Source organism: Castor canadensis, chromosome 2, assembly GCF_047511655.1.
Source record: "Castor canadensis chromosome 2, mCasCan1.hap1v2, whole genome shotgun sequence".
In the NCBI taxonomy this organism is placed as follows: Eukaryota; Metazoa; Chordata; class Mammalia; order Rodentia; family Castoridae; genus Castor; species Castor canadensis.
Window position 1 is genome coordinate 144,882,235 of NC_133387.1, and position 15,802 is coordinate 144,898,036.

At 38.4% G+C, this 15,802-nt stretch overlaps 1 pseudogene; it reads right to left on the reverse strand.

The window, feature by feature from the left end:
* Positions 1-1,057: 1,057 nt before the first annotated feature.
* LOC109702607 (thyroid receptor-interacting protein 11-like) lies at positions 1,058-5,834 on the reverse strand (annotated as a pseudogene).
* Between the last annotated feature and the right edge of the window lie 9,968 nt (positions 5,835-15,802).

Sequence of the window (15,802 nt, forward strand, 5' to 3'; positions counted from 1 at the left end):
ATTTGTTCAATTGTTTTTTGTAAATTCTCAATTTCCTCATCTTTCTCTAAAAAGAGCTGGGTATGTGTGATGTTCATTTGTTCATGCTGGTATTTAAACTCGTCCATTTCCTTCCTCTGTTCCTGTAAAGACCAAGGCAGTTGCATCTGACTCTGATTTTGATCTTCAATTATCTTCTGATGATGTTTAATTTCCTCTTCCAGATGATCCTTGATTATATTTAGTTGAGGCACCTTGGATTCTAGCTCTGTGTTACTGTCCAGGGTTTTAGGCTCATCCCCAGGTCCAGTTTGCCTCTGCTGCTCCTGGAGTTGTTCCAGTTCTTTTTGTAGATGATTGTTTTCTTTTTTCATGGATCCAAGACTTCTGTCCTTTTCCTCTGAGGTCTGCCTTTTTTTCCTTTTATTTATATGTGCAATGTTTGGGTCATTTCCCCCCCCTTCCCCCCACCTGTTCCCTTATGAGGTCTACCTTAAAGTTTCATTTTCTAAGGCTTGAGAACATTTACCTAATTCTTCCTGCAGTTTTGAACTTTTTTTTCTTTAAGTTTTTCAAGAAAGATTTCTTTCTCATTTATAAGCTGTGTAAGTTGTTTCTGCTGTTCTAAACTAGATGACAAAATATCCTTAGTTTTTTATGATCAGTAGCCATTTGCTCAATATTCTTTTTGAGTGCTATTTCAAAATCTTTCTCTTGAATGAGTTTAATTAAGTGCTCATGTTCCAGCTGTAAAGCAAAGGTGTTCAGATTATGAGAATTTGACAGGTCCTCAATGGTTTGCTTACACTAAAAAAGCCTCTTTTCAGCCAGACACAATTCTGCTTCTATTTGTTCTTTTTCCCCTTCTAGAGTCTCTGCAATAGTGTTTTTTCTTCCCAGAGAAATCTGTTTGTTATCAGCAATAGATTCTTCCAACTGTTGTCTTACATCCTCATATGTCAAAACCAGCTTCTCCTTTTCCATTTTGAGATCAAAAACAACTTTCTTTAAAGTTTCATGGAGCTGTTCTAGTTCTGAAAAATTTTGTTTTAAATTTCTAATTTCAGCTTCCAGCTCTTCAAGTTTTTTTTGTAGACTCTACTTTTTCAGTTTGTAAAACCTGAATAGTTTTTTGCATCTCATAAATTTTACAGTGACCAGTCACTGTAAGTTCTGAGTCACCTTGCTGTAATAGATTTTTGAGTTCTTCAATTCATTCTTCAGTCATGTAAGTCCTCTGGATGCCGAGGACTTAACTCTGTCGATTTCTGTTGCTGTGCATTCTGAGATACTGACATTCCATCCAGATGGTCTTCAATTTCCTGACTTCGGTTCTGTTTAAGTTCTTTAATAATATTTTGCAGTGTGCAGATTTCACTTTGATCAGAGCTATGAGTTCCTTGTGCCTGAGCAATGTGCCTCCAATGGCCAACTCCAAATTCAAGTCTTGAAACTTCCTTTGACAACCTGTTTATTTCTTGTTGTGACAAAATTACCTCACAAAAGTCCATGTCATCGTCATGGAATGCTGAAGCATGATGACTGAGTCCATAACCAAATGAAGAGGACACAGTGGTGGCTGGCATACTGTCAGCTCCTGAATGTACCAACTGAGTGGCCGGCTGCAGTTTCAGCAACTGATCCTGGAGTGCAATCTGTCTTGCCTTAAGATGGCTGATTTCTACCTATTTCTGTTCTAGCTGAGTTTGGTAATTTGTAGATTGCTGCTTTATTTGAAGCTTTGATGCTTCATGCTTTTCTTCTAGATCAGTACAAAGTTCGTTAAGGCTTTCATTCTCTGCTCTTAAAAGAATTAACCTAGAAGGTAACACACACTCACAGGAAATCAATGTGAGTCAATGCCCTGTATAGCTATCCTTATCTCAACCAGCAAAACCCCTTGTTCCTTCCTATTATTGCTTATACTCTCTCTACAACAAAATTAGAGATAAGGGCAAAATAGTTTCTGCTGGGTATTGAGGGGGGGGAGCGGGAGGGGGTGGAGTGGGTGGTAAGGGAGGGGGTGGGAGCAGGGGGGAGAAATGAACCAAGCCTTGTATGCACATATGAATAATAAAAGAAAAATGAAAAAAAAAAAAAAAGAGTGCATGAATAGCTTCCAATTCCTTTCTGCTAGGATTAGGAAGATGTGTCTCCTGTAAACAACAGAATGTTGGATCTTCCTTTTTAATCAATTTTGCTAAATAGTGTCTTTTGATGGAGGAGTTGAGGCCATTAATAGTCAGTGTTAGTTTTGATAGGTATATGGTAATTCCTACCATTTAGTTGTTTTTGTTGTTTAAGAATTTGATTATGTGCAGCTCAATCAATGCTACTCTCTGACTCCTTGTCTGTTCTTCTCCTGTGGTTTGATACTGCCTGTCCTTTCATGGTTTTGTTTGCTTTCATCTTCTGTGTGCAGAATTCCTTGGAGAATCTTTTGTAGTAGTGGCTTTGTGGTCATATATTGTTTCCTGCTTATTGTGGAAGATTTTTATTGCTCCATCTATTTTCAATGATAGTTTTGCTGGGTAGATTATCCTAGGGTTGAAGCTATTTTCATTCAGTGCCTGAAATACCTCATACCATGCTTTTCTTGCTTTTAAGGTTTCCATTGAGAAATCTGCTGTGATTTTGATGGGTTTACCTTTTATATGTTATTTGTTTTTTCTTTCTTACAGCCTTCAGTATTCTTTCTCTGTTCTCTGTTCATTGTTGTTTTAATGATAATATGCTGTGGGGAGGTTCTATTTTGGTCAAGTCTGTTTGGTGTCCTGGAGGCTTCCTGTACCTGAATGGACAAAACTTTCTTGTGATTTGGGAAACTTTCTGTTATTATTTTATTGAATGTATTATGAATCCCTTTTGCTAGGACCTCTTCTCCTTCTTCAGAACCCATGACTCTCCAGTTTGGTCTTTTGGTGGAGTCAATGAGTTCTTGCATATTCCTTTCACAGCTCTTGAGTTGTTTGACTGACAGTTCTTCAGTTTTTTTCTTTAATTTCTATTTTATCTTGAGATTCTGTCTTCCACTTGTACTAGTCTGCTGGAGTGGCCTTCCACTGTGTTTTTTGTTTCTGTTTGATTTTTTTTTCTGAGGATTCCCATATCTTGGGTCATTTCTTCTTTAATATTTTTTATTTTCATCTTTAACTCATTTATCTGTTTTTATAGTGCCCTTTGTTTCACTTTGGTGTTTGTTTAGGTCATCTCTGAGTTCATTTATTTGTTTCTGTATCTTCTCATGTTCTTTATTCTTGGTGTATTGAAGTTTCTTGAGTGCATCGTGTACATTTTGGTTAACCACGTCTAGTATCTTCACCATGAAATTCTCAGTGATTTCTTGCAAGATTTCTTCTTTGAGGGTGTTTTTGTGGGCATTACTGGGTTTTCATAGTAACATTTATCATTATTTTGTTGGGGTCAGGAACTGAGTACCCATTTTTTTCACTTCCTTCTGAATACTGTATTGAATTATTTTTTTGAGGAAAGTGGTTTCCATCCCTTCTTCTTCCCATCACTCCACTTGGTGCTGTTCAACTATGTTCTTGATAGGCTAGTTGATGGTTTTATTTGCCTGTTTTCTTTCCCTTGGTTTAATTTTTGTGTTATGACTGTCTTGGTTGTTGGCTATGTTAGTGTACTATTTCTGTCCCTTGCCTGGAGGTGTAATTTAGCAATAACTAATTCACAGGTTCAATACCTGACCAGTTATTTATATATTATATAGAAGAGCCCTTGGTGGTTTTATCTATAAACAGTGGGAGGTGGGGGGTGCATAATGCTCAGAAAATTTAAATTCTAGCTCCTTTTTAAAATTTTTTAATTTTTATTAGCATATAATAGTTGTACAGGGGGATAAATTGTGATATTTACATATGTGCTTCGAATAAATCATAATAAGATTCACCCCCTCCATTGTTTTCCCTCATCCTGCCTCCCACCTTTTTAGAACAATTTCAACAAGTTTCATTGTTCTATTTTCATACACAAATACAAAATACATCCACCATATTCACCCTTTCCTTATGCCCTCCCACTGGTACCCACCCTCTGGAAAGGTAGAAAAGAAAGTGATAGGTAGAAGATGTCTAGCATATGTGTCCACATATTAATCACATTAAGTACCTTTCTACAATGGTTTTCTGCAAAATTCCCTCCTACCATAACAACAACAAAAATGTACATCATATTGTCTTCATGATTTTCCAGAAATGTGGGTTTTGGAATACAATTCCAGTTCATCCAATTCTAAGAAAGAGTTCTAAAGTTATGTGTCAATGTATTCCTTCCTCCCTAACATACCCACCCCCAAAAAAATAGCTCTATTGGCTAAGATCTAGGGAAGAGGGAGAACTGAGAGAGGCTAGAGATGTTGCTGAGTGATAGGGCACTTGTCAACTGTGCACACCCTGGGTTTGATCCCCTGCACTGTCAAAAAGAAAAGATCCTTTTAAAAAAATCTTATCATCAGACTTGGGACTATACAATTGAAGACTGGAGAGGGAGAAAAGAGTTTCACTATTGGGAGGTAGAGACTGAGAGGAACACAGTTAAAGGCCAGCTGGGGCAAAAAGTTAGCAAGACTCCATCTCAACCAATAAAAGCTGGGTGAGATGGCAGGTGCCTATCATCTGCAGGAATCATAAATAGGTGGATTGTGGTCCAGACTGTCCAGGGCATAAATGCAAGACCATACTAGAAAAATAACTAGAGCAAAAAAGGCTGGGAATGTGGCTCAAGTAATACAGAACCTGCCTAGCAAGTACAAGGTCCTAAGTTCAAACCCCAGTACTACCAAAAGAGTTTCAGAAGTGACAAAGAAAACAGAGAAGTTAGGATTACCTAAACCTCTTGTAGATTTAATTGAGGTGAAGAAAAATAGGGAAGGAGGAGAATGAAGGGAAATGGAGGATGGGGCAGAATAAGAGGGACAAAAATGAGAAAAACAGAGAGAGGGAGGAGGAGGCCTAACACAGGCAGTCCAGCACATCTCTCCTATTGATTCTGTGACACAACAGGCCAGGTAGGATGAAAGCAAATGGATCACTTCAATTACAAGCCCTTTCCATAACCAAATGACAGGGTAAAGGGAACATAAGAGATGATGCTGGCAATTCAGGCAGTGTCATTTTTTTTCAAAGGAAAATAGTGGGAGCCCTCTTATGTGACATAACTGGAACCAATTAATAGACGCATAAAAGTCAGTAAAAACAGGGAACCCTATAAAATTATACAATCTTTAAACTTTCATTTCAACTTAAAAGTCATATATCTATATTCATTCACCAATCTTTTGATAGAGAATGAAGGCCTTTGCTTATAGTATAGTGAGAATTTCAACTGAACCAATAGTAGAATTTATTAGTTGAGTTCCCTTTTACCAAGTCTTTCTGTAACATTCCATGGAACTCTCAGAGAAACTATAAGTCTCCTTTCACACTTACGATTCTTTAGTTTACAAGATATTTAACTAAATTATATGATTACAGTAGCAAATTCAACTTATAGAAAGAGCTTTGGGAACAAACATGATTGACTCCTGGGAAGCATACAACTCAACTGAAAGGAGCAAATGTACTGCGTATTTTTTTAACCATTAATGGAGATCAAAATTTATCAAAAGCTTTTTCTGCATTTATCAAGATAACCATGGAAAGGTTCGTGTTTAATCAATTAATATAGTGAATTACATTGATAGAATTTCTGAAACTAAACTCTCTTTACTTGGTATTTGTAATACACTTATGGATTTAGTTACATAATATGATATTTAGGCTTTTCACATTCAGCTCATAAGTAAAATGGGCTATAATTACCTTTCCTGTGCCATCTTTATCTGGCTTTAAGGTCATTCTGATTTACAGAATGAGTTGGGAAGCTTCCTCTATTTCTGTTTCTAAAACTTACATAAAACAATAATTTTCTTCCCTTAAAAATTTGTTAGCACTTTCTCATAAAGCCATCTTTGTCCAGGGCTTTTGGGAACTTAGGATACAGGTGAGTGTCTTTGATTACCATTCCAAATTTGAAAGTTCTCTTTTTTTTTCACTAATTTTATAATCTTATACATAATCTAAACATATATCCAGAAATCTAGTTCATCTAATTTTTTAAATATCTGTCAACCATTTTTTAAATCACTTTTGTGAAAGAGGAATCCAAGTTACAGCTCTTGAAAGACCTTTAGAAATCCTCTGACATTATGGTCAGTGCCCTTCTTGGCATGAATCTTCTCCAAGACCTGCTGATCTCCATTCTGGCACCCATCCTTCAACACAGACAAGATGCTGGAGAGGAAAGAAGGATTATGAACTCCCTCTACCCCAGCCAGACTTACTTCCAAGAGGATGTTATCCACCTCCCAGTATGGCTACTGTTTTTCTGCCTCAAAGTGGCAATGGGGCCGACTGTGAGCCACTCGGGTAATCTCCACAGCAAAAGATTCTCATCTAAAGTTCTCCCCTGGCCTATCCACTACCTATAGGACCCATTCATTCCACAACCAACAAATAAGACGGAGTACATATCTGTGGCAGGTGCTGCTCAAGGTACCAAGAAATCCAGCTGTGAACCACATACGAAGGAACTAAACTTTTTGCAGTGATGGTCTATTGTGATACCACTGTCCAACAGAAATAGCTGGGAGTGTGGCTCAAGTGTTAGAGTGCTTGCCTAGCAAGTGCAAAGCCCCGAGTTCAAACCTCAGTACTGGCAAAAAGCAGAGGGTGGGAAATAATGCATGCCACATGTGTAATTTTAAATTTTCTAGTAATCACATTTTTTAAAGTAAAATTAAAATGAAATTTTAATAAAGTTAAACACTGAATCATGTTCCAAAAAAAAATCATAGGTTGAAGTCCTAATCCACAATGTGACTATATAGGTGTTCCTTGGTGTCTATGGAGGACTGGATCTATGATCCTCTCAAATGCCAAAATTCACAGATGCTCAAGTCCCTTTATGAAATGGTGTCATATTTGGTGATTTTTGCATATTTACCATCACACATCATCTCATACACTTTAAATGTATCTTGCTTATAGTACCCAACACAATGTAAATGTCAAGTGAATAGCTGTCATACTATATTGCTTATGGAATCACTTCGATGGGGAAAAACCCTGTACATGTTCAATAGAGATGCAGTTTTCCTTTCAATATTTTCTGTCTTCAGCTGGTTAAATCCACAGGTGCAGAACCTATAGATAAAGAAAGCCAACTGTATTTGAAATAGAGTCTTCCTTAAAAGAATTAAGTCCAAATGAGGTCACTGGGTAGGCCTTAATCTAACACCAATGGAATCCTTACAAGAGGAAATTAGTACACAAAACCATCCCTATATCTTTGAAGACATAAGGAATACATGGGTATCAAGCCAAGCAGGATACCAGCCCTCCTGACATCCTGTTCTTAGAACTCTAACCTCTAGAATTCTGAGAAAATGAATTTTTGTTGTTTAAACTACCAGGTCTGTGATACTTTGTTATAACAGTACTAGCAAGCTAAATAAATAATGTGGTTTATTTAGTACAATGTATCTAAAATAAATTGTGCTCTCAACATATAAGCAGTATAAAAGCTTAATGAGATACTTTATCTTCCCCTTTAGACTAATTCTTCAAAATCTGGAGGCATTTTATACTTTCGACATATCTGAATTTGGACAAGCCACACCATGAGTGTGTGATAGCCACCTGAGGTAATGGCTACCATATTGGACAGAGGCCATTTGGCATCTGCCTTCTTCCAAAACAGGCTGCCATTTCCCACATCCTAAGACCCAGGGACTCAGGGATCCTAGACTCTGCTTATTTGCTTCCTTATTTGTCTTTATGGCCTAGCCCCACAGATGTCACTCAGGCCTCTTGTCATTTTAGTGTAGGGTTAGACAGTGGAAGCCAGCAAATGCAGCTCAGTTAATCACGTTATCAAAATCCAGAAGCCTCCAAATGGGAGTATGGGTGTTCTGGAACACACACTGTTCTTAGCTTTGTGGAAATCAAAGAACAAGCATTGTGAAAAGCAATCGTCTCCCTGCTCAGTCTTACACAGCTTCTCCTCTGTTATAGTTGGGGTTTTCCCCAGCTTCAGAAGCAGGGTAATTGAGGAGGACACACACATGTGGCAGATGAACCCGTGCAGATATGAAGAAGAAATAATAGCTCAAAATCTCTCCACTTCCAAGGTCTCCACAGCAAAGATCCACTTTTGTAAAAGACTCTCCTGAAATACAGACAAATAAGATTCTATTCTAAAGACAGCTTTACCTCCACTTATTAAAAGGAAGAACCACAGTGCAATGCTTCAAACCTTGCCTTCCACTTCACGTAGAACACTGGAGTTTCAGCTTTCATCCTTGCTTCCAAAGTTGACTCACTAATGTCCTAAAGAAAATTCACAATAGTTTTAAAATATATTGAGCTAGGGTGTAGCTCAAGTAGTGGAGTGCCAGCATAGCAACCATGAGGCCCTGAGTTCAATCCCTAAGAAAGAAAAAAAAAATGTAATCCAGATATGAGCTGGCATTGACCTACTCCTTAATATCTAGATAAAGATAGATTAAAATCTCCATTTCATGGATTGTAGAAAATACAATGGCCTCCTTGGGATTTCTGACCCTTAATAGCTGCCTCCTCTTCTGCCTCTATTGAGTAAATAGTTGAGACTAGGAGTCCTATCTACCCACTCCCACTTGTCTCAACCCTGCTCTGCCCTGAGTTGTTCTCATCTTTAATTTCTACTCAAAGCACCCTCCAATCCAGGTATTTGAGTGAATAGAAAATTTCTGGAGCTATTAGGAAAAAAACATCTACATTGAAGCAACATAAATAATTTGGAATTCACTCACAAACATTTGTATTGCTAAAAGTCCCTTGGTCATCTCCTGGCTTGGGCACCAGCCAACCTCCTTGTTGTTTTTCCTGTCTCCTCTTCCTCCCTTCTGTTTGGTCTCTCCCTCCACCCTCAGCCTCCTTTAAATCCGGGTTTGCTTTCCAGGAACACTACCTCCTTTCTCACAAATTTGCCTTGGCTCCTGCAACCCCTCTGCACTACTCTAGTCTCACATTTGCTTTTACTAGTTTAACTACATATTTCTGCTCTTCTGAGTAGATCTGCAGCTATGTCTCAAGAGATTGCCATTGGATCAATTTTAAGATGTGGTTGCATCAGTTCTGTGAAATAAAATATCCTAATATCCTGCATCTTTTTTTTCCATACTTTACCTACCCTTCACTCTTTCTATTCATTACCTCTCCATTTAGTTTTCTATACTCCCCTCTTTGCCACAATCCCATTTTTAAAAGAAAAGAATTATGTCATCTTTTAGGTTTTATTTTTATTGTGCTTTCCTTGCCCCATCCCTGGCTAATAGCCAGATGTGAGTTGTGGCTGTGTTGAAATATTTTCTTTTTCCTAGTGTGTTTGCATTCTTGTAGAAGAGCTAGAGCCTTGCCAAGCTAACCAAAGCAGGTAAAGTGGAGGCATGCCAATCCTAAGCATAAAACATAGTCATGTAATAACAGGAGCACTCCCTCTGCCTTCCTGCCTTTGATGGCTGACATTGGGTAAGACCATATTAGTCTTCTTCAAATGGAGAACTGAAATTTAGAGCAGACAAAAGCCCAAAGAAAAAGCAGATAAATTATGTGACTTGTTTCCCTCTCTGTTAGAAGCTCAGCCCACCTGTCTCACAATTGGACAGTTTAGTCATTCTTCAGGAGAGGATTTGGAGAAAAAGCTTTGCTATGAGGTATCAGAGTGTGTGAGTTACTCCCTAAGACCTGGAACTTGCTCTTCATGGTACCCAAGCCCTAGGAGGCAATGGAATGAAAGACTCTTCCTCTGAACTGCCCGATAGCTCTTCATCTACACCTCCCTCATGGCTCCCTGTCTACCTCATTATAGTACTTACCTGGATGTACAACTTTCTCCTTGAGAGGAACATTCTTGGTACTTGCTCTTGCCTCAGCTTGATATTCTCTATTCAAATGACATCTTACCAGAGAGGTCTTCCCTAACCAGCCTATGTAAAAATAATATTCATCCCCACACCCCCCTCCTACTTCCTGGTTTATTTTCATTCCTAGTTCTTGCTACTACTTGCATATGATATACTGGTTTATTTTGAGGGGTTGTTTATCTTCTCAGTGTACATCTCAGAATACAACTCCCCAAGAAGAAAGACTTTATTATGTCTCTCTCTTTCTAGCTTGCAAATTAGAACCTGGAATACAGTAGATACTCAATGATGTCTATTAAATGATCAAACAGAGAAATCATAGTATTTATTCATCCATCTAACTATGTGCCCTCATAGTACTTAGTATAGACCCTAGCATTTCTTGAAAACCCACCAATTGTCTATTGAAGAGAGGAAAGGAAAAGAGATGGCAGGGAATAAAAAGAGAGGGAGAAAAAGATGGATAGAAAGGAGAGGGAAGCCAAGCACTGGTGGCTCATGCCTGTAATCCTAGCTACTCAGGAGGCAGAGATCAGGAGGATCATGGTTCAAAGGCAGGTCAGGCAAATAGTTCATGAGGCCCTATCTTGAAAACACACAGCACAAAACAGGGCTAGCAGAGTGGCTCAAATGGTAGAGCAGCTGCCTAACAAATGTGAAGCCCTATGTTCATACCCCAATACCATAAAAGAAAAGAAAAGAGAGGGAAGCAGAAAGGATAGAAGGAAGGAAGATGAAAGGACTAAGTGGCTAATGAGTAATAAATGAACAGCTTCTACAGAAGCAACATGTCACCTTGGGAAATTATCAGAGAGACTGCAAGTGTCATTAAAACTAACTGGTGCAAGGAAGAAGAGACCCAGAGAGTTGCATCAGAGAGTCCAGATGCAAGGAAAATTACTGTAAAAGAACTCCATCCTACAGTCTGGCCAAGTGAAATATTAGATGAAATTAGGCATTAGCACTGCTTGGCCAAGAGCCATAGAGCTAATTGTTACTTGTTGTTTCAACCTCTTAAGATTGTACTATTAAAACCTGCATTTTTAATATAATAATAAATTTTGTGATCCCCATAATTAGAGATGGTCTAACAAATTAAGAAAATTGCTTTCTTCTAAAGAGGAAATAAAAAAGTGGAATCAATCCAAGAAATTATCCAACTGCCTTTTATAGGATGAAGGCATGTCTCCTCCCTGCCTCTTGAAATACCTTTGGCCACAAAACCACTCCTTTTCAGCCCCATTTCACTTATCAAGCAAGCCATGCTGCCCAGCCTTCATGTTCCAGCTGTTCAACCATGAGGTGCCTCTGAGGACAGGTTTATTATCCAATGAAATAGAAGGACACTGAAAGTGTCTACAAGATGTAAAGTCCCGTGGCTTAGAGTTCCGGATCTGAAATCAGATCTTGGATCTGTTTAACAGTAATACTATGTGACTTTGGCCATACTGTTTAACCCTTTAAAAAGAAAAAAATATGGATAACACCAAGTAGCTCGTAGGAATATAATAAATGTGATCTATGTAAAGCATTTAATGAAATTCCTAGAAAATTGTGTGTTTAATAAATGTTATATCTTTTATGATTCATTTGTATTTATTCTTTTTTTTTCCATTGACAAGAGAAATCCCTTCCAGGAAGAAACAATATCTTTGCTTTCCTTGATAATGATTCATTTTAGCTAATATAATGCTCTGGATAAAAGTGATTCCATCCATCTCTAATCAGCCATCTCCACTTACAATTTCCTAAAGAGAGCACCCAGTTTTGAAGCCAATAGAAAGAGCTCATGGGTTTGCAGGTGGTTAGTATACACCCTGATAGTCAAATTCAAGTAACATTCTGACTCCTAACTTTTCTTTTTCTATTTTTCTCTTTCTCTCCTCCTTGCCATCATCTTTGACTTTATTCTCTACTCCAAAAACTTACACTGGATATTTGCATCCAAACTGCTCCCACTTGTTTGTGTGTAATCATATGAAATGCAAATCACATTCTCCCACAAAGCACAAATAACAAGTTGATGAAGGATGGTGAGTTTCTAAGGTAAGAGCCCTGATCTCTCTAACCCTCCTACTTCCTTAAGAGTCAAAATTCTGCTCCCCTTATCAGGAAATGGAAACATAGCAGACACCTTGCCCTGGAATGTTGAAGCCTGAAGGTGTGACAGCAGAGCTGACCTCCTTGACCTTGTCTGCAATCCTATTCAATGACCGTGCAACAAAAGTTTCTTTCTTGTCCTTGTTGAGGTTATAAGGAACCATTCTATCAGCTCTACCAACTTCAGTTCTTCAATTTGTCCTGCACTGTGCCCCACATGCAACAAGAGAGGGTTCACAGGGCTGTAAGTAAGCAGGAATCTCCCACCTGCCATGATGCCCACTGGCACTGTGGCAGTCAAGAGAATTCCCAGAGAAGAAGTGAGAAAAGTAAAGAAAGGCTAATGGAAATCTTCACATGTCAAAAAAAATGGCTCCCATAGTTTACCAAACACAATGAATTGGGAAAATGATAAACTTGAGGATTCAGAAAAACAGAGGCACAGTTAGTTAATAAAGAAAAGCTGCAGGGATTCCAACATGGTGACTAGAGGGAGGAAGCAGAAAGCATGCTTCCTAAAGTAAAATCTTGGAGAGACGCCAGAGATATACCTTGCAGGAAAAACCACCAACAAGAGGTAAAACTCCGACAATGCCAAACCCACAGCTTACGCATAGCATCCCCAGACCACGGTAAACAGAGAAACGAGGAGGGCTCCTGCAAAATCAGACACCAACTCTTACCAGCTCGAGAGAAGCAGACCACTAGGTGAGCTAAGCAGCACACCGTACTCCCACAAACAACCCTGGGCCAGATCAGCATACCCCCTGGACAGACTGAACCCCACCCAGGGAAAAAAAGAGAAAAAAAACTTAATAATAAACAACAACAAAAAAAACATAGCAAAGAGGGTGGGGTGCCCTGAGCACTGAAGAGTGTGGGAGGGGAAATCCTTCACAGAACTGTAAATAAACAACCAACCTGAGAAGACAGGAGTGGCAGCCCCCACCCAGCCCTTGCAGTGGGAAAGCTTATAACAGTGACTGTCGTGAGGAGGGTTCCACTGGAGAGCATGGAAGGGGCATTTCCCACAAGATCTGTAAAAAAGCAAGCCAGCTGGAGAAGGGGGTTGTAGCACCACCTCCCCCAGTGTGCTTGCAGAAGGGAAGACTTCTAACAGTGGCCGTCGTGCCCTGGAGAACTCTAAATAAACAAAGGCTGTGGGGCTAGGTGAGTGTTGAGCTCATTCCTGAGATCTGCAATCAATAAAGCCTCCAGCAACAGCTAGCTGACAGCAGCTGGAAGGTGAGCCTCAGCCTCAGATATTCACAAAGCTGTCTCCAGACTCTTTTTTTTTATTTTATTTTTTCTCTTCCTTTGATGAGACAATGACAGAACTAGAATTGGAAGCTGAAGGATTCAATTTCTATTTGAACTTGGGATTTTTGTTTTGTTTTGTTTTTTGGGTTATTTTTTTTTTGATGGTTTTTTTCTGCTTGTCCACTAGTTTTGTTTTTTCTTTTTTTTCCTCTTTGATGAGACAATGACCAAACTACTTCTGAGACACTATCTCCAGGATTGGAGGCTGAGGGACTAACACCAAAATTATTAAGACTGAAACTTTATTGCACTTGAACTTGGGGATTTTTTTTTAATCCACTCTCTGTCTCTCTACTGCCTGTTTAGTTTGCCATGGATTAGTACACTATCTCTCCCCTTTTATTTCTTTGGCACTGGTTTTTTTGTTATTGTTTGTTTGTTTTTCAATTGCTTGTTTCTTTATTTGTTTTTCAATTTTGATTACCTTCTTTACTTTCCCACTCCTCTCACCCTTCCATTCTAGATATCACCATTATTATTATTACAAGCTAGACAATACTGAATTACACACAGTACAGGGACAGTGACAATAGCAAGGGCAATGATGGGAAGATGGAAAATTAGTAAAGGAACCAGAGGGAAATGAAGAAAACAGATACTTAGATCCAGACTCCAAAAAAACAAAGATAATTTATGACAAAGAACCCAATGAAGCCCACAAGAACACTCTGAAAGAAGAAATCCTGCAAGTAATCAATGAGAATTGTATAGAGATGATACTGGATATGGTCAACAAAAATGTACAGGAGACACTCAAGAAATTCCAAGACAACAAAAATAGAGAATTTGAGAAAGCACAAGAACAAATAAAAGAAACTATAGAAGCACTGTATAAACACCAAAGTGAAACAAAGAACACAATAACTAAAGAGATAAATGAACTCAGGACAAAAATAGACAATATTAAAGAGGAAGAAACTCAGGATATGGAAAATCTCAGAAAAAAGAATGAAACAGAAATGCAAAACAAAATGGAAGGCATCCAGCAGACTAGAACAAGAAGAAGACAGAATCTCAGAACTCGAAGATGAAATGGTAATTAAAGGAAAAACTGAAGACCTATTAGTGAAACAACTCAAGACCTGTGAAAAGAAAATGCAAGAAAACACCAACTCCATCAAAAGACCAAACCTGAGAATCATGGGTATTGATGAAGGAGAAGAGGTACAAGCAAAGGGAATGCATAATATATTGAACAAAATAATAACAGAAAATTTCCCAAATCTAGAGCAATCTATTCCCATACAGATGTAAGAGGCCTCCAGAACACCAAACAGACCAGATCAAAATAGAACTACCCCACAACATATCATCATTAAAACAACAAACACAGAGACCCAAGAAAGAATATTGAAGGTTGTAAGAGAGAAAAAACAAATAACATACAAAGGTAAACCCATCAAAATCACAGCAAACTTCTCAACAGAAACATTAAAAGCAAGAAGAGCTTGGGGTGAGATCTTCTGGGCACTTAATGAAAATAACTTCAACCCTAGGATACTCTACCCAGCAAAACTATCGTTCAAAATAGATGGAGCAATAAAAGTCTTCCATGATAAGCAGAAACTAAAACAATATGTGACCACAAAGCCACCACTACAAAAGATTCTGCAAGGGATTCTGCACACAGAAAGTGAAACCCAACATAACCATGAAAGGGCAGGCAGCACCAAACTACAGGAAAAGAAAAAGCAAGAAAGTAGAGAGTAACCTCAATATAGGTACACACAATCAAACCTTCAAACAACTAAGACAACTAAATGACAGGAATCACAACTTACCTGCCAGTACTAACACTTAACGTTAATGGACTTAATTCCCCCACCAAAAGACACTGTTTGACAAACTGGATTAAAAAGGAAGATCCAACAATTTCTTGCTCATAGAAGACCCATCTCACTGACAGAAATAAGCATAGGCTTAGGATGAAAGGCTAGAAGAAGATTTACCAAGCCAATGGCCCCCAAAAACAGGCAGGAGTATCAATACTTATCTCTGACAAAGTAGACTTCAAACCTACATTGATCAAATGAGATAAAGAAGGACATTCCATACTAATAAAAGGAAGAATACATCAAAAGGAAATAACAATTATCAACCTATATGCACCCAGTGTCAACACACCCAATTTCTTCAATCATACCCTGAAGGACCTAAAAACATATATAAACTCCAACACAGTGGTCATGGGAGACTTTAATACCCCTGTCATCAATAGATAGGTCATCAAAACAAAACATCAATAAAGAAATTCTAGACCTAAAATATACCAGAGAGCAAATGGACCTAGTTGATGTCTTCAGAACATTTCATCCAACTTCTACACAATATACACTTTTCTCAGCAGACCATGGAAACTTCTCCAAAACTGATCATATCATAGGGCACAAAGCAAGCCTCAGCATTCTATATGATCATAATGCATTAAAACTACAACTC